General features: G+C 57.9%; 1 protein-coding gene across 3 annotated transcripts in view; it reads right to left on the bottom strand.

Moving 5' to 3' along the window:
* The window catches only part of ZNF469 (zinc finger protein 469), a 337,361-nt gene that overhangs the window by 42,263 nt on the left and 275,582 nt on the right, over positions 1-19,516 (bottom strand). Inside the window, exon 1 of one of the 3 annotated variants that reach the window (XM_015126783.3) lies at positions 15,492-15,645. The exons of the other annotated variants lie outside the window; for them this stretch is intronic. The gene's annotated coding sequence lies outside the window, so the exon portion shown is untranslated. Of the gene's footprint in view, positions 1-15,491; positions 15,646-19,516 lie in introns of those variants that run through there. 3 annotated transcript variants of the gene reach the window in all.

Raw genomic sequence — 19,516 nt, 5'->3', positions numbered from 1 at the left:
GTGTCTCATGTGTCCCTTCATCTGCAGCTCATGTGGCCCTCCATCCGTGGTTCACGTGTTCCCTTTGTCCGTGGCTCATGTGTTTTCCTTAGTCTGTGGCTCGTGGTGTCTTGCGTGTGTGACCTGAACACAGGACCAGTAGTGAGGAGGGTGGTGGAGGGAGCACAGCCCCACCCGTCACTCTAAAGAGCTGCACATCGCAGCCAGGACGTCTGACACCACAGCAGGGGGCAGGGATCGGAGGCTGTTGAGAGATCACCTCCTCCAGCACTTTCTGGGGCTTTGTTTCGCTTTCTCTGACCTGGCCCTGTCCAGAGGTTAATGGAGGCCTGGCCCTGCCAGGCTGAGGAGGAGCTGCACCACCTCCTGTGCCCGGCTCTGGGCAGGGCAGAACCTCTGACCCTGGACCTGACAGCCAGGCCCCTGACATGAGGGGCTTGATGACAGGCCATGAAGCAAAAACTGAGTTCCTCTTTTGACCTTGACTCTCACTCCCAGGCACAGTCTCCAAAGTGTCTGGGATGCAGGGAGTCAGAGGCTGTCCAGGGCGGGGATATCCAACATTCTTTGACACTGACACCGTCGTTCAAATGACCAGAAGAAGAGATCTTACAGAGGAGAATCTCTCTCTCTCTCTCTCCTCGCGTATATATCTATATATATATCTATGTGTCTCTATCATTCTCTATCTATCTATCTATCTATCTATCTATCTATCTATCTATCTCTCTCTCTCTCTCTCTCTCTCTCTCTCTTATTTATATCCATCCATCCATCCATTGCACATATACACACACACCACATACATATATGCCTCTATAAATATTCAGATTTGGATTTATATGGTGGGGCAAAGACTGCTAACATTGAGATACACGACCTTGTCCTTTAACCCCCTGAGAATCCTGAAATTTGCCAGCTCCATCGATCTCCTTTAGCCGACCTTCCCCAGCAGTCTTCTTAGCTGGGACGGGGGCAGGCAGACCTGCGTGGCAGAGGGAGGGAGATGATGAAGGAAAGGCACTCCCAGGCCACAAGCCCCGAGTGGGGCTGACCCTGTCCCAGGTCCCAGGGTGGGTGCATCGCCCAGTCTCACAAGCCAGGGCACCACGTTCATCCCAGGGCCATGGTGATCGCTTGAGGGTGGGCACCGGGTCCGCCAATGAGAGGCTTCCCTGGGTCCTTCGCTGGAACTCATAGGAGGAGGTACTTTTGCTGTGCAGGTCAGATGGAGGCCTGAGCCCTGGGGACCACTTAGCCTCCCTTCAGGAGGGTCTCCGCTTGGCCTCTCTGCAGGGGGGTCTCTTCTTGGCCTCCCTGTAGGAGGGTCTCCGCCTGGCCTCCTTTCAGGAGAGTCTCTGCTTGGCCTCTCTTTAGGAGGGTCTCTACTTGATCTTCATGTAGGAGGGTCACCACCTGGCCTCCATTCAGGGGAGTCTCTGCCTGGCCTCCCTGCAGGAGGGTCTCTTGAGTTTGGAACTGATGTGCAGAAAAGCAGAGCCAGGAGATGAAGAGAGGTGGACACCCACCGGCACTGTCTGAGAACCTGGATTTAGCTTTGCCTGAAGTCCATCATTCCATGGACCTTTCAGTCTCACAAGCCAAGAAATTCTCTGTTGTGTTCTATGAGTTGTGTTTCTGTCACTCACACTTGACAGACCCGAAGTACAAGCACCTGAAAAACACAGCTTGACTGTCACACTGAGGGTAGGATAACAGGGAGAAGGGACGTGGAGTGGATACGTGACAGATGGTCCTGGGTCTACCCTCAGACCTAAACTCTGCTGCCTGTGGGCACATGGCTGGAGGCTGTCACCTGCAGTGGGGATAACTCCAGAGTTCACTTGGGTGGCCCAGGGTCAGGACCCTTGGGACAAGTGCAGAGGACGGGCATGGGGCCTGTCTGAACACAGCATGGGCTTTTGATCCATCCAGGCCAGATGTGTGGCCTGCCTGATGCGTGTCAACATCCTGTGCCATGTGCACCCCGCATGGTGGCAGCTCTTACTGGCATTGGAATGGCTCAGCATAGAGTGAAGATCAGACTCTAGAGCTTCTGCCTCCAGGTTTTGATCCCTTCTCCTTGCTGGTCATACAGCTCTGAGTGAGGCATTTAGCTTGTGAGCCTCAGGTGGGAATTATAACATTATAACGTTATCTACCCAGAGGGTTTCCATGAGGATCCCCGACACCAACGAACCTGGGCAGGTCAGAGCAAGGTGCCTGGTATGTCATACCCAAGAGTAGCACACCCAAACTCAATAACATACCAGTTATATAATTTACATTTGTACATATATGCAATTATATATTTATACAATATGTGTAACATATGTTACCTAGGTATACACACAATAATATCTGTATATATGTGTGTATCTTTCTACCTACCTACCCATCCAGCCATCCAGCCATCCACCCACCCAACCATCCAACCATCCATCCATCCATCCATCCATCCATCCATCCATCCATCCGTCCACCCATCCATCCATCCACCCATTCATCCACCCATCCATCCATCCACCCATTCACCTATCCATCCGTCCACCCATCCATCCATCCACCCATCCACCCATCCACCTATCCAACCCATCAGTCCATCCACCCACCCATCCACCCATCCATCCATCCACCCATTCACCTATCCATCCATCCATCCATCCATCCATCCATCCATCCATCCATCCACTCATCCACTTATCCATCCATCCATCCATCCATCCACCCACCCATCCACCTATCCATCTATCCATCTATCCACCCATCCACCTATCCAACCCATCAATCCATCCACCCACCCATCCACCCATCCATCCACTCATCCACCTATCTATCCATCCATCCATCCATCCATCCATCCATCCATCCATCTATCCATCCATCCACCCACCCATCCACCTATCCTTCTATCCATCCATCCATCCATCCATCCATCCATCCATCCATCCATCCATCTATCCATCCATCCACCCACCCATCCATTTATCCATCTATCCATCCATCCACCCATCCACCTATTCAACCCATCAATCCATCCACCCACCTATCCACCCATCCATCCATCCATCCATCTATCCATCCATCCATCCATCCATCCACCCACCCATCCATCCACCTATCCAACCATCCATCCATCCATCCACCCATCCACCCACCCACCCACCCATCCATCCACCTATCTATCCATCTATCCATCCATCCATCCATCCATCCATCCATCCATCCATCCACCCATCCAACCCATCCATCCACCCATCCATCCATCCATCCACCCATCCATCCATCCATCCATCCATCCACCCATCCATCCATCCACCCATCCAACGCATCCATCCACCCATCCGTCCATCCATCCACCTATCCATCCATCCATCCATCCACCCACCCATCCATCCACCTATCCATCCATCCATCCATCCATCCATCCATCCATCCATCCATCCACCCACCCACCCACCCACCCAACCCATCCATCCACCCATCCATCCACCCACCCACCCATCCACCTATCCATCCACATACCCACCAACCTACAGAGCTCCCTGGCTGGCTGTCAATGGCTATAAGAGAAAGTTCCTCCTGGCTTCAACTTTCTGAAGTTCTGCCTACAGAGTTCACCTCAAAGTAGAAAGGTCCCTGGGGCTGATTCACTGCTTGTGGCGGGGGGGGCACCTGAGCCAACCTAAGACTGTACGGGCCAAGACATGACAGCAAAGCCCAGATCCCAGAGTGGAGAGGCTGATGCGGGCAAAGCTGTTGTTGGGGCCAAGACACAGCAAAGTTGTCCCGGAGAGCAGGGAGGGATGGGGGTGAGTACAGGTTGGGAAAGAGGATTGGGTGCCCACCCAGTGGTGGGCCCAGGTATCTGTGGGGACCACAAGGACCACATGAAAGCCATGGTGACAGGGCTCTGATGTGTCCAGGGGACTCCACATGCTGTTGTCACACTCTGAGAGGCCCTGAGCCCCCTGTTCCCTCAGGCGCTGCATGTTTCACTCTCTGAACACCTGGATGTCTCCTGGCCTCCAGGGCCAAAAAAATGACAAGGTACCCCCAGCATTTGACAAGCTCACCAGGTGGCAGCGGAGATGCCAGGCCTGACCTGGGGAGGGGCCAGGAGTGTCAGCTGCACCTCACACCCCACAGGCCTGTCCTTCAGGGCGCCTGGCCATGTGCACCTCCTGTGCTCACGATGCGACCAGGAGGCACCTTCAAAGACTGAGTCCAAGAGAACACAGAATGCTTCACGGATAATTTTTAAAAATCCAGACCACATGTTAACATGAAACTATTGTGGTTATGCTGGGCTAAATGAAATGTATCATTACAGTTCATTTCACCTCTTTTCTCATCTGAAGCCACTGACCACCTGAAACTTGAGTGTGGCTCAAACCGCGCCCCTCTCGGACCGTGCAGGTGTAGACGTGTCAAACCCCGCCCCTCTCGGACAGCGCAGGTGTAGACGTGTCAAACCCCGCCCCTCTCGGACAGCGCAGGTGTAGACGTGTCAAACCCCGCCCCTCTCGGACTGCGCAGGTGTAGACGTGTCAAACCCCGCCCCTCTCGGACCGTGCAGGTGTAGACGTGTCAAACCCCGCCCCTCTCAGACAGCGCAGGTGTAGCATGAGTCGCTCCTTCCTGAGGCCCCAGCATGGCTCGCCCTTTGGGGGTCCCCAGTGACCTCTCCTGGACACATGCCCTCCAAGCTGCTGGCCGGAGACTGGTGGGGCAGTGTCCACCCTACTTGCGGTTGGAACTGCGACGGTCGCCACACACCGGCCCTGGCCTCTGGCTTTCAGACCAATTGCCAGCCTTGCTGGTTGTCACCTGTGTCCTGGAGGCAGGACTTGTGACACCAGGGAACAGGTGGGGAAACTGGGGCTGAGGGTGTAAAATACCTTGACAAAGCCCACAGCTCCAGGGCTGACCCCCACCTGAGCCCCTCCTCCTGCCCAGGCAGCTCAGCACTGGGGCGAGCCCACTACCACTCCCGCTCTTTCCTCCATGGGCTCCTGGGCCACAGGGCACAGCAGGGCTTTGGGTCCCAGGCACCTCCCGACTACGGGAGGCCCCCGCGGGTGCCCTCTGGAGACTCTAATTATTCCCCAGGCACCGGTGCGGCATAAACACAGCCCAGACATCCAAGCAAAGCAGGCTGCTGGTGTGGACAGCCTTTCCCAGAGCTAAATGCAGCTCCCAGCTCTAGGCCGGCCCTGAGCACTCAGCTAACAATCGGATGCCGCGGGCCCTGGGCTGACCCTGCTGTGGGCTTGCTCCCACTCACCGGGAGTGACCGCTTGGCCGGGAGCGGAGGGCCGCTGGCGGCCTTTCTTCCGCTGGGAGGGCACTCCAGGGCGGGCGAGGCAGGAATGCACACGGGCTGGTCCGCGTTTAGAATGTATTTATAGACCAACCACAGCTGCCAGCCGCGTGGTACCCACGAGGTCAGCTTCCTGCCAGGCCCTGCAGCCAGATGTTTACTGAGATTGCAGAGACCAACCCACCCACACACGCCTGGATTTATCCCACATCCACACTCTGAGGCCCGTCTGGGCCAGGACCTGGCGGACTCCGGGACTCAGCTGGTGACAGTCATGACCCTCAGCAGGTGTCAGTGCTTCAGGGACTTGGGACCCAGGACCAGCACGCAAACCACATATCTATAAGGAGCAAGGGAGGTTTCGGAGGGAACCTGCCTGGGAAGGGACTCAGGACCAGCACGCAAACTGCAGATCTACAAGGAGCAAGGGAGGTTGGGGAGGGAACCTGCCTGGGAAGGGGCTCAGGACCAGCATGCAAACCACACATCTACAAGGAGCAAGGGAGGTTGCGGAGGAAACCTGCCGGAGAAGGGAGGCCTTCTGGGAGGAAAGGCAGGGCAATGTTGGAGATGGATTTTGAAGGATGAATAGGAGTCTTCCAAGAATTCCAGGTGGGGATGAATAGCAAGAGCAAAACGGTCTGGTGGTGAGCAAGGAAGTGGGGTGTCTGGGGACAGCAGCTGCCATCAGGTGCCTGAAACAGCATCTAGGGACAGAGAGATGAGGCTTTACAAGGATCTCAAAGCTCAACATAGGTAAAAATCACCAGAGCAGCCTAAGATGCAGACCCCAGGCCCTGCCCCAGTGATTTCAACTTAGCTGGGAATGTGTGGTTTAACCAGCCCCCGAGGGGGTCTGATCCAGGCCCACCGACCCTATTTTAAGAAACTAACTCTCTGAGAAGAAAGAGGTCCATGATGGACACAAAAGTCGAGTGCGGCTTCCCGGAGAAAACAGAGAAGGCTGTCAGGTGTGAGAAGGCTGGGCCGGGGAGGAGGCACCTATTCTAGGCGTCTGGCATCAGGATTGCAAGGTACAAGGGCACTCAGAGACCTTGGGTGCAGGGCTGAGCTGCTCATGCAGCAGCTGTGGGCACACGTGGCCACGGAGTGTTTGCACATGGCTGGCCAGAATCAAGACGCGATGCAAGTGCAGAACGCAGGTGATTTCTGAGAGCGCAGCAAGGAGAACGTGAACTCACTGATCTTTGTATCAATCACATGGTGGAATGAGGATATGTTGTAGATACAGTACAATTAATTTCACCTGTTTCTTTACGTATTTTTTAATGTGGCTATAAAATCACTTGTATAGCTGGAGTTTGTAGCCTGCATAAGATATTGTATCATGTTATATAATGTATCTGTATCATAATATGATACTGTATCATGTTCTGTATTATATGACAGGTTGTCATACATCATATCTTTAGATTATATTATATATACTTTATTACATTATGTTGTATATCATATTATACTATATCTTTCTAGCTATTTCTATTGGTGAATTCTGACCCACAGGCTGCAAACCCAGTCTGCACAGGGTTCAAAATGCTCGTAAAAATTTCCAGCCAAGAGATGTTACAGAAAAGTTCAGTTAGGCTTCTCTTGAAAGCCGATGAGATGTGGCTGCCATGACCCTGTCTCCTTGCATCTTCTGAAGATGTGTCAGGTGCTCGCGGTGGGCCACAGACCGCACTGCTCCCTGCTGCCTCCTGTCCCCCAACCCTACCTGTCCCAGGAGCCTTCCCACCTGCACAGGTCAGAGGCTCCCGATCCCAAGGCACTGGGCCCATGCCGCTGGGGACCACTCAGCCCTTCACCTGATGAAGAGGACCCCAAAGCTAGAGAGGGATGCCCCTTGCCTTGGGTGGCAGAGACAGCGAACCCTTACAGTCCATCCAAAATGATGGCCCTGAATTTGCCGTTCCCCAGGGCTTTGCCCAGGGTCAGACTTGATCCTCTGGATGCTGGGACCTGGGGAATGCAGCCAGTTAAGTGCAGTCACATGGAGCAACTGTCCTGGCTCTGCCCCTCCTGCCAAGCGAGAGGTGGCAGCTTCGAATCCCAGCCCTGTGTGCTGCCCAGCTCTTTCCACGCTCCACTGGAGGCTGGCATCCAGACCCTGCACATGGTACCCTGTGCCGCCTCAGCACCACTGGGGTGCTCTCCACACCTTATCACTCCACTGTACAGGTGGGGAAACTGAGGCTGTGGGGGACTTCCCCACAGTCTCACGGGCAGCAGCTGGCACAGTGGGATTCTACAGCACACCTCCCAACTGCGACTGCATGACGTGGGCAGCCGGCAGCCGGAGGTGGTACCACTGCCAGGACAGCAGCCTGGTTTGGAGAGGACGACGCAGGCCATTCACCTGGGCCTGTGGTGCGGCGGCTGCCTGGGTCGGGTCTTTCGGAACTGCTGACCATGAGTTGCCAGAGGTTTCAGTTCTGCCAAGAGGAATGTGTCTCTGTGCCTTTGCCTACGCTGCTTCCTTTGCTGGGGATACCCTCTCCCATCTGGCGTGCTTAGAGAACTCCCAGTCACCCTTGAAAACCCACCCAGATCAGAGATGCCTTCCCCCAGGGAGCCTCTGTGGGATCCTCACACACTGGCCTGTCTCCTTAGTCTATCTGCCGGCTTCTGCTTTCTGCAGGGGCTGCTTGGGGGCAGTGCCCGGCGGCGTCTGAATGTTAGAACTGTGGCCGTACCTGCTTCCTGTTTCCTCCAGCTGAGTAGCTGACAGCACAGGAAAAGTCAGCTTGCCTAGGAAGGGGAAACTGAGGGCCCTCGAGGTTGTATCCAAGTGAGACGTGGGTCAGGAGGAGCAGTGGGGTTCCCAGGCAGAGCAGCCGCCTCCTGTTTGGTTGGAGAAGACACACAGTACTCATGGACCCCACGTGGGGTTACGCAGTCCGGCCTCCTCCCCCAGCTCCTCTGACTGCTCCCCGCTGGGTGGGCTCTGGACAGGTGCCCTGACCTCTGTGGGGTTGAAGCCATGGGGCCCCAGCCAGTTGGTGGGTGCCCCTACTCCCATGTGTATCCAGAACTGGGGAAGGTGCCACAGGACAGATCCCAGGACCTGCTGGGCCCACTGTGAGACAGGCCTGAGCTGAACCCCGTGACCACCTGACCTCCGTGAGCCCCTCTGCCGGGAGAGCACAGGGATGTCCTGGGTTTCCCAGAACCAGTGTCAGTTCAGAGCCAGTGTCTAGTGGCCCCCAAGAGTCTGATTATTTCTTTTTCCTTGACACATAGCCACCCTGGAAAAAGGCTGTGGTTCCCTTGGGAGGAGCCTGTGCAAGGACAAACAGCGTCATCTCTGGCAGTGCAGCGGGGCCCTCCCCAGGCCGACCCGGCCTCGCTCAGGGCTTCAGCAGGCTCACTGTGAGGAAGCACCTGGCCCTGCGTGTGGAAAGTGGAGAGTGGACAGGTAAGTGCTCAGGAGGTGAGGGCTGTGCTGTCCTCAGGGGACCAAGGAGGCACAGTAGGGGAGCCTCCTGGGGGACTGCACTGTCATTCAAAGACATGGCCTTGGGGTCCCGACAGCCACTCACTCCCTCGCCTTGATTTCCCTACTCAGGGCAGAGTTTGAATCCCGGCCCCATTCCCAGTCGTGTGGTCCTGAGCCAGCGCTTCACCCTCCCCGGGCCTGGTTGCTTCATGCACAGAGACCGGGTAAGAGGTTCCCACCACTGACACGCTGGTGGGAACGGAACGGTGCTGAACGGAACAGAACACAGTGGTGGGAACAGAACACAGTGGTGGGAGCCGAATGGTGGGAAACAGTGGCGCAGCTCCTTGAAGGCCAAGGTGGCCACGGGACGAACCACTTGCACCCCCAGGAACCCGCCCAGGAGAGATGAAAACGGGTGCCCACACAGAAGCGGTACACAAATGCTCACGGCACCTCGATTCACAACAGCCAGGCAGTGGAGACAAGCCAGGTGTCCAACGGAGGAGGGGCGCGTGCACAAAACTAGCTCCATCCACGTGGCAGAACAGCGCTCAGCCGCAAAGAGGAAGGAAGCGCCGACTCCCGCCATGGCAAGGATGGACCCTAAAGATGTGACGCTGAGTGACAGAGCCAGTCACAAAAGAGCAGGGTGTAGGAACCATGTACTAGAAGCGTCCAGAACGCGTAAATTCACAGGTAGGAAGGAGCAGCTGCCGAGGGCTGGGGGAGGGGAACAGGGAGTGACTTTTTCATGGGCACAGGGTTTTTTTGGGGGTGATAAAAACGTTCTAGAACTAGATGGTGGTGATGTTTGTACAACCTTGTGAGTATCCTGAAAACCACTGAAGCATGCACCGTAGAAGACCGGTTGGTTATGTGACTCGAGCGCTTTACCGCTCTCTATATAAAAGGTGTCTACAGCGAAGGGTTGGTGTAAGGCACAGAGGACGGCCCTGGCACCCGGCTCCCCGGCTTCTACAGATGGGGCGGCTTCCTCCAGTATGGAGACCCGGGTGTCCTGGCTCCCACGCCCCCTCTGGCTGGGATCTTAGCAAGTCACATTCCTGCCCCTGCCCGGAATGCAGAGAAGCTCCATTCTGTAGCCTCCCAGTGGGCAGTGCCCGGCTGGCCACATCCAGGCCTGGCGACGCAGGCTCTGTTTACACACAGCCACCTTGGCCCGGCAGCCCCGGAGGAATGCGGAAAACCCCGCTCAGGGACGCTCCCAATGGTCACATTCTGCAGGCAGCTGCCGTGCCCGGCCGGTAGGGAAGTCTCAATGGCTGCTCATGAATACGGACTCTGTTTGGCCGCTGGCTGGGATGCTGGCCCTGCGAACAGCCCAGAGACAGGGCAGGCGCCGTCAGCAGGCGGCCAGGGACGGAATGTCCCCCATCCTGCCTCTGGCTCTGGCCCGCTGACCAGGAGGGGCTGAGGATGGGGAGTGTTAGGAGCAGCCCTGGGCACAGCTCCCTCGGCCGGGGCCGCTGAGTTCACACTCACTGCCCACTCATCCCTCCACTCACCTGCCTATCCACTATCCATACCCTTGCGCCTGCTCGGCTGCTCTCCTCTCTGGGGAGCCCCTCTGCAGCCTCTTTGGGGTTGTAAAGAGACTCCAGGTACCATGCACCCCACTTGGTAATACAAACTGAGGCTGGGAGCCGTGGCTGCCCTGTCCTGGCGGTGTGACTGGGAGGGCTGAGTGAAGCTTGGCCCCAGAGCTCTGAGGCCCCCAAGCCCATGTTCTTTCCACTTGAGGGGCCACCCACCCTGATTGGAGGAGCAAGGGCGGCGGAGAAGACAGGCCTTTGCTCGCAGTTCCTCCACAGCAGGGGGCAGAGCTCCTCTTGCTTCAAGAGCTGGGTGTTGGGGGGACGGGGTGGCGGGAGCCCCAGGTCCACCATACCAGGGTGGGCCAGGTGAGCACCCAGCATTCCCCAGACACGCTGGGCCTCCTCAGCCTGGCCTTCGGACTCTCCTCGCTGGGTCAAAAGCAGCTTATATTTGGAATTCTCCTCCCCAAGGCCAGCTCCCTTTCAACAACAGGGTGATTCTCACTTCACTCCCGGCAGGGCTGGGGTGAGTAACGAGCAGGAAGCCTACAGTTTGACGCCGGGTTACAGTCCCCAAGCTGCCCCCGGTGTCATCGCTGGTCTCACTTTCTGGTCCTCTGAACTCAGGACCAGCAACCGCAAGCAGCCGAGGGGGTGGGGCGCGCTTTGAAGAACATCTGGAGGCCGTGCTGACTGCGGCCTGAGTCCCCCGGCACCCGGGGGTGGGTCCTGCCCGCCGCTCCCACCCCGCCCCAAAGCTGGCCTGGTGAACCCAGACCAAGGGGGCAGAACTGGGAGTGACGTGGACTCACAGGAATGAGAGGGCTGGACGGCTGATAGCACCTGATGAGGGCCAAGACCGCGACCCTCTGACCACTGGGGGCAGCTTCTGCAGGCACGCAGGATGGAAGGTCCTCAGGGGTACGGACAGCGGTCCACACCTAACCCAGGGCTGCCGCGGGGGCTCTGGGGGTCTAGCACAAGGCGCTCCTCTGGGTGGACACAGTCTTGGAGGGTGGGGAGGCCTGACAAGCAGAGTATGGACTGGATGCCCATGTGCAGTGCACAACCTGCCCAACTGTACTGGCCCATCTTTCTTTCTACCCAGGGAAACGGAAGTCCTTAGCTCCGAAGTATAAGATTGCAGCCAGTCCCCAAGGACAGCATCTGCCACCCCCACCATGACCATCAGCAAATGATGAGCATGGGGAGGAAGTGGCCAAAGAAACAGGCCCTGAGCAACTCCAAGGCCACCTCACAAAGCCCCATCCTTACGGGACCACCCCCTGCCTTCCACCATGCTCCGTCCAGCCCCCAGCACGTAGCAGGTCAGCTCCATCAGAGAACGAGGCTGGCTCATGGGGGTCAGTTGAGAGGCCCGGGAGCTTAAAGCCACTTGGAGACAGGCTCGACCTGGGAGCGGCTGGTCTCTCTAGGTGGGTGGATGGAGCTGTGTCTGGAAAGGAATCACTGGAGGGCCCTGGATGTGACAGGACCCTCTGAGTCACCAGCCAGCTCCTGCTGAGCCTGGGGAGAAGGGATCCAGCCTGAACAGGGCACCTTCATCAAGGCGGACGGCCTTGCAGGGTAGACGGGACACCAACAATGGGAGGTGGGATGCAGGATGGGTGAGGGCAGCAGGGAGAGGAGGGGTGTTTCCACGAGGGTGGGGTGACGTCTGGGGGAGTAAGGCAGACAGTTGCCAGTGGAGATGGGGCAGGACGGTGGGGTCCCAGGCAGGAGGTGGGAAGAGAGAACGTGCATCCTGAGATGGACCCATGAAGACCCTTGTCAGGGAGGAGAACAGGCCTGGACTGTGGCCTGGAATGCAGGACACCGAGTGTGGCCACTGTCCACAGTGAGCAGGAGGATGGGCTGGTCACACTCTCTCAGGTCTACTCCCTGCCCTGCAAGTCGAGAATGAACCAAAGCAATGGTGGGCTGGCCGGCCAGGAGGGAAGATGGAGAAGGCGCTGGGAAGATGGGGAAGGCAGCGTCCACAGGACTGGGCTGCATGTGTCTTGCCAGCATCACTGCTCCTTATGGCAGCCTCCATCTGGACTTTTAGTTGGCACATTGCACCACTCAGGTCTTTCTTGTCCTCAGAACCTTCTCCACAGGTCCCATGGAGTCTCCTGAAACCCATGGGATGTGACCACAGCAGCTGGCACCTACCAAGCACTTGTGGTGTGCCAGGCCTATGCCAGGATGCTCCACACACCAGCCCGTCCCACGAACCTTTGTGAGGGCTCCCCATTTTTCTGATGAGAAATCAAGTCCTAGAGGGGTTTGGTCACTCAGTCAAGGCCACACAGCCCCTAGTAGCTGTTTCCAGAGCCTGGACTCTTAACCACTACACAGCCATTCCCCACGTCGTCAGCCCCATGTTTGGACAAGGAGGCAGGCAAGGTAACAGAATTTTTTTTTTTTTTGAGACAGAGGCTCACTGTATCACCCAGGCTGGAATGCGGCGGCACGATCATCGTTCACTGCAGCCTTGAACTCCTGAGTTTAAGCAATCCTTTCTCCTCAGCCTCTCTAGTAGCTGAGAGTACAGGTGCACACCACCATGCCTGGCTAATAGCTGTTTCCAGAGCCTGGACTCTCAACCACTACACAGCCATTCCCCATGTCGTCAGCCCCATGTTTGGACAAGGAGGCAGGCAAGGTAACAGAATTTTTTTTTTTTTTGAGACAGAGGCTCACTCTATCACTCAGGCTGGAATGCGGTGGCACGATCATCGTTCACTGCAGCCTTGAATTCCTGAGTTTAAGCAATCCTTTCTCCTCAGCCTCCCTAGTAGCTGAGAGTACAGGTGCACACCACCATGCCTGCCTAACTTACTTTAATTTGTTTTTTAGTAGAGATGGGGTCTTGCTATGTTGCCCAGACTGGCTTCAAACTCCTGGGCTCAAGTGATCCACCCGTCTCAGCCTCCCAAAGTGTAGGGATTACAGGTGTGAGCCACCACCCCCGGCTGGTAACCAAATTCTTAGTAGGAGTCAGAACCAGAAGGGAGGGTGGAGGGCTTGTCTTGAAAGCATCTGGGCTCCAGATGAATCTACCATGGCCTGATATCTAGGGCACCATAGGTGGTGGCAAGACTCCAGGAGAAAGGGGAGGGCATCTCTGCTTCCAGGTCACCCTGATGTTCAGGTTTACTTCTGTTCAACAAACATGAGGAAAGGGCAGAAACCCACTGAATTTCTCCCAGGGGAAGGTGGCAGGATGGGGCCTGACCTGGAATGTCAAGTCAGAAATGACCTGAAGAGATTAGGCATACAGGGGGAGATCATCTCTATTACAATTCTCCAAAGGCAGCCATGTGGACGAGCTGAGCTGATGTGCTGCCTGCTGCCCCAGGATGATGGACCAGAATCAGCAGAAAGAACAGGTGGGAGGCTGTTGGTGCAACATGAAGCAGAGCTTCTCATCATGTTCCAGCTTAAGTGCATTCCAGCTGGTAGGACTGCTGGAATGGCTGGAACAAGCTGCTGTGATGGGGAGTGAGTTCCCTGTCACCGGAGGTATTCAAGCAGAGTCAGTAACCTGGAGGCACGGTCTGGTGGAGACCGAAGCACTGATGAGGGTGTTGAAGTTCGTGACCCCAAAATTTCCCTTGACCCTGAAATCCTGGGACTTCCTGGTTTGCACACTGCCCAGGGCTGCCAGCCTGCCCAGGGCTGCCAGCCTCGGGGCATTACAGCCACACACCCTTCACCTACGCTTCCCAAGCTGAGACTCTGCAGAGCCCCTGGGTTCCCTTCCAGAAGGCCCCGGCCTTCCTCTTTGCCAGGCCTTCTCCCTCTTTGCTATTTGCAGGGCAGAATGACCAGCTCCTGGTTAGCTCTGTCCTGTGGTCTGGGACCTGCCAGGCACATGGCATGGAAGGCACGTCTCTCCCAGGCCACCTCCTCCGAGGGTGCCTGGCTGCCCTTCCTAAAACTGCAGCTCCGCCCCGCTTCTGAGCTCCCTGCTCAGCCCTCACGCCCGACGCTGTCCAGGCATTTACCTGTTTATCTCGTTTATTTTCAGGAATGCAGGGCTCTAGGCTGTGCTGGGGGCACCTAGGACATGCTGGGCACTGAGAGAGCCTCAAGACACCTTTGTCCACCGACCGGCAGAAGGGAGCTAGACTTGCTCTTGGCAGAATGGGCAGGGGCTGTCAACGACACTACCGCGTGCTGTGCTCACTTCCCAGCATCAGCCCACTCTGACCATCAGTTTCTTCATCTAAGATGTGGGTTAACACGGATCTCAGGACGTAAGGATTAAACGTAATAACACGTGGCACACTCCCTTTGCCCAGTATGGCTCACGGCTGGGGATGAAGCAGTTAACCGCCTCCGCCGCAGGAGCGGACTTGGCAGCCGAGCTGCCCCACAGCCTTCGCGGCCCCTCCGCCCTCGGCCCAGGGTGCAGGGACAAGGTCTGGGTGGCCGCGGGAGTCCCCCGAGCCCCACTGGCCTTCCCTTCCGGCCGCCGCCACGCGGGGCGCCGCGTCCCCACGGGTCTAGACGTCCAGCCAACTTCCCGGCTCTGCAAAAGCCTCTGGGGGTGCGCGGGGCTGGGCGGGGGGCGCGGTGTGGTCTCCCCCAGGGTCGGCTCCAAAGCTCCCACCCCCGTCCGGGGCGCTGACACCGCCGACCCACAAGCCTGTGCCGCGCTCGGAGCGCCGCGGGGCCAGCACGCCCGGGGGGCGGCCCGGAGGAGGCGGCTGGGGCACCCCCGCTCCGATCCGCGATGAATGGAGCGGCCCGGGCCCCGCTCCCCGCAGCCCCGCCCGGAGGCCCCGCTCCCCGAGCCCCCCGCTCCGCGGCCCCCGCCAGCACTTAGCCCGGGCGCTTCCCAAACTGTCCGCGGAGCCGGACCCCGCGCTGCCAACGCTCCGCTCCGGGCAAGGCTGCGGCCCCCGCCGGGCCCCAGCGCTCGCAGCCCCGCACGTCCGGGCCCGGGCGGAGGAGGTCCGGGGAGCCGGGCCGGGCGCCGCGAGCGCTGGGAGGGTCCGGCCCCGCCGGGGAGCGGCCCCCGAGGGCGCAGGAGCGGGAGCCGGGCCGGGGACCCCCGCGCAGCCCGGTGACACCCCCGCCCCGCGTTCCAGCCCTGGGTCCCCAGGCACCGCGCGCGCCCGGGTGGCGCATCCGCACTCACCTCCGCTCCGAGGCCCGCTCCGCCCGCCACGCCGGCCGCCGCCAACGAGCTCCCGGCCCGCGCCGCCCCAGCGCTCTGCAGCGGAGGCGCCGTCCTCATCCCGACCGCAGGCCCGCCCGGGCCGCCCGCCCGCCGGGCACCGAGCCGCTCTGCCGCGCGCTGCGCCTCGGGGCGGGGTGGGAGGAGAGGGAGCAGCCGCCACCCTGCCCAGGTCGCCGCGGGCCAGCCCTGCAGCCAGCTCCAGCCCTGGGCCGGGTGCTGGGAAGGCCGGACGCCGGCCGGCGGCCGCGGGGTCTGCCCCCCGGAGGCTGGGGCGGCTTAGGTTACAGACTCCGCCACCCCCGCACCCTCCCCCCAGCTATTTTTAGCGCCGCTTTTCCTAGGTGTTTGTTTCATGGGACCCACCCCGGAGATGGGGGGCCCTGAGGCATTGCTCCCTGAACACCCTCTCCACACTCCCCGGACAGCCCACCCCAGACTGGCAGGCCTTGCTGCTCAGATGGAAACACTGGATTTAGCACAACTTAAAAAACGCCTGCCATAATTCTACCCATGTGGCTTCCACTGGCTGCACTATCTCCATCCCTGGCCTCCGCTTCAGCCCCCAGGTGCCCACACATGACACGCTTGCCCCTGTGCCTCTGTCTGGGGGTTGGGGGATGTCCCAACTGGCACCTGGCACCTGCCTGGGCAAGTTCGGTTTGAGTGGCTCAGGTTGGCCCTCCAAGGCACCATAAGGAGGTTCCTGTGGGACGCTTTCTCGTAGGTGGGAGTTAACATTGACCCCAGACCTGGGTCCCTTGTCCAGCCTTGGGACCGCCCCAGACTGGCCCATGAGTTCTGTGGCATTGCTGGTGGGGCGCTAGGAGCCATCCAGGCCCCTAGAGAGGGAGAGGCTCTTACGGGTCATTTGTCCGACATCTCCATTCCAAGCCAAGGAAACCAACGCCTGGAGAAGCCAAGGAACCTGCCCAAGGCCACATGGCAGAGATGGCTCCAGGCAGAGCCCCCCGGCCCAGTGTGTGCCCGTCCCTGGCTGTCCCAGACAGGGGCGTGTGGGCCTCCTCCAAGGGCAGGGGTACAGCGTTAGGGGCAGCGTCTGGGGACGGATCGCCCTCTCCCACTTCAGAGGATCCCAGGTCATGAACTTGGTGGCCTTCTAAGAAATAGGGTGGCGGTGGGGGGCCTTCGCAGAAAGGAACGCTTTCAGAATCAGTCCTTCAGACAACGCTCCCCTGGGAGCAAGTCAGGCATGCTTTACTTACACAAGTTCAAGTTGCACACCCTTTAAGGGACACCTTTATTATGTAAAGCAAGGTGTGACCCAACCATGGGCCTTCCTGTGGGGCCAGTGAGTGGGCCTGCCCCCTCCCCCAATCTGGTCTGCCTCCTGAAGCTGTTTTCGGACTCTGCACGCACGGTATAGAATAAACTAAAAGGAACTGCACATGGCAATGGGGTTTCTGTGCTGGGCATCGCAGCACACGGCATTCCTGCCAGTAGACGCGAAAACGCAAATTGAAGAAGGGGCAGGGGCTGAGAGGCCCCAGAGGCTCGAGGCTTGGCTCACATTTCCGTGGCATCACCTGGGGCCTCCAGGTCCTGGGATCTCCCTTTCCATGGAAAATGGGGAAGAACTAAGAAACCCTCTCGAGTTAATCAGGATTTCAATCAAGCGAGTTTCCTAAAGTTTCAAGGGCCAGGGGTCCCCTGGCTCTGGACAAAGACCCCAGAGGGCGTTTCCTTCCTTGTCGTTTCTACTGGGTCTGTTCTTGTTTCCAAGAAATTCATTTTCCAAACTCATGTGTGTCTGTGTGTGTGTGAGTGCATGTCTGTGTGTGAGTGCATGTCTGTATGTGTGTGAGTACGTGTGTGTGAGTACATGTCTGTGCGTGTGTCTGTGTGTGTGTGAGTGCATGTCTGTGTGTGTGTGTGCATGTGAGTGCATGTGTGAGTGCCTGTGTGAGTGCGTGAGTGTATGTGTGTAAGTGCATGTGTGCATGTCTGTGTGAGTGCATGCGTGTGTGTGTGCATGTATGCATGTGAGTGCATGTGTGAGTGCATGTCTGTGTGTGTGTGAGTGCGTGTGGGATGCATGTGTGTGTGCATGTGAGTACGTGTGTGAGTCCATGTCTATGAGTGCATGTCTGTGAGTGTGTGTGTGCGTGTGTGCATGTATGCATGTGAGTGCATGTCTGTGTGAGTGCATGTGTATGTGTGTGCACGTGTGTGTGTGTGTGAGTCCATGTGTGTGTGAGTGCATGTCTGTGTGTGGGTGCGTGTGTGTGCATGTCTGTGTGCATGTGTGTGAGTGCATGTCTGTGTGTGTGTGGGTGCGTGTGTGTGCATGCGTGTGTGTGAGTGCATGTCTGTGTGCGTTTGAGTGTGCGTGTGTGCGCATGTATGCATGTGAATGCATGTGACTGCATGTCTCTCTGTGTGTGCATGTCTGTGTGAGTATGTGTGCATGTATGCATGTGAGTGCATGTGAGTGCATGTCTGTGAGTGCATGTGTGTGTGGGTGCGTGTATGTGAGTGCGTGTGTGAGTGCATGTCTGTGTGAGAGTGTGTGGGTGCGTGTGTGCATGACTGAGTGCATGTGTGTGAGTGCATGTTTGTGTGAGTGTGTGTGTGTGCATAAGTGCATGTCTGTGTGTGTGTGTGTGGGTGCGTGTGTGTACATGTCTGTGTGAGTGCATGTGTGTGTGAGTGCATGTCTGTGTGAGTGCGTGTGTGTGTGAGAGCGCATGTCTGTGTGGGTGCATGTCTGTGTGAGTGCATGTGTGTGTGAGAGCGCATGTCTGTGTGGGTGCATGTCTGTGTGAGTGCGTGTGTGTGTGAGAGTGCATGTCTGTGTGGGTGCATGTCTGTGTGAGTGCGTGTGTGTGTGAGTGCATGTCTGTGTGGGTGCATGTCTGTGTGAGTGCGTGCGTGTGGGTGCATGTCTGTGTGAGTGCATGTGTGTGTATGTGAGTGCATTTGTGTGAGTGCGTGTGTGCGTGTCTGTGTGTGAACGTGCGTGTGAGTTGTGAGTGTATGAGTGCGCTTGTGTGTGTGAGTGCACGTCTGTGTGTGAGTACGTGTGTGTGTGTGAGTGCATGTGTGTGCATGCACACAAGTTCTTTCCCCAGCCCTGGGGCACCTGAATGCTGCCTGGGCGTGAGAAATGACAGAAGCCCTCGCTCGAGCCCATGCTCACAAGCATGGCGACAACAGGGGATGACCCTGTGCCCAACCTGGGTCACTGTGTGAAGGACTCTGACAACCCTGCGAGGTGGGACTGCCTCCTCCCTTTCACAGGGAGGACTAGCAACATGGCCAAGGTCCACAGCACACCTCCCCTGCCCCAGAGCCACCGTCCACCCCTCGCCCTGTCCCCATGTTCCACACCCTCCTGCTTTGACTAACCCAGTGGCAGCGTCAGGAGCCACTTTGGACTGTTAAGACTGGGGGCTACCTCTGGCATCTAGTTGGGGGGCAGGGACTGCTGCCACACCTCACCAGTGCACAGGAATCATCCTGCCCCAGTTGTCCATGGTGGGAGGTGAGAATCCTGGTATCAACGCCCTCCTAGGGGTGGCTTTGCTCCAGGCTTGGCCTCCTGATTCCCGTCACTCCCCTGGCCTGGCCCTGGCAGCGCCTCTTCCCCCTCTTCATAGCCCTCAAAGCCATCAGAGAGCCAAAAAGGAGGGCCGCGTCCACCCCTCCTGGAGGGAGTTGCTTGATGGGGTGCTCTGCTGGGACCAGGGGCTGGGAAGGGTCCTCTGTGTCTGTGAACTCAGCAGAGCTGGAAGACCCCCAGGTGGTCTGAGCCCCTGCTTTCCAGGAGGAAACTGGCCCAGCAGGGTACTGACTCGACTTACCCTCAGCCATAGCCACTGAGCCCAGGTCTCCTGCCCTGGCCAAGCCCCCATGCTGCCCAGAGCTCCAGGCCTACTACTGATCAACCTCAGGGGGTGAGGTTTCCTGGGTCCCAGTGGACGGTCAGGAGGGCCAGTCCACACGAGTCACCCCCTGGACTTCTG

This window comes from Macaca mulatta, chromosome 20, assembly GCF_049350105.2.
Source record: "Macaca mulatta isolate MMU2019108-1 chromosome 20, T2T-MMU8v2.0, whole genome shotgun sequence".
Taxonomy (NCBI): Eukaryota; Metazoa; Chordata; class Mammalia; order Primates; family Cercopithecidae; genus Macaca; species Macaca mulatta.
This window is presented reverse-complemented; position numbering and strand designations above follow the sequence as displayed.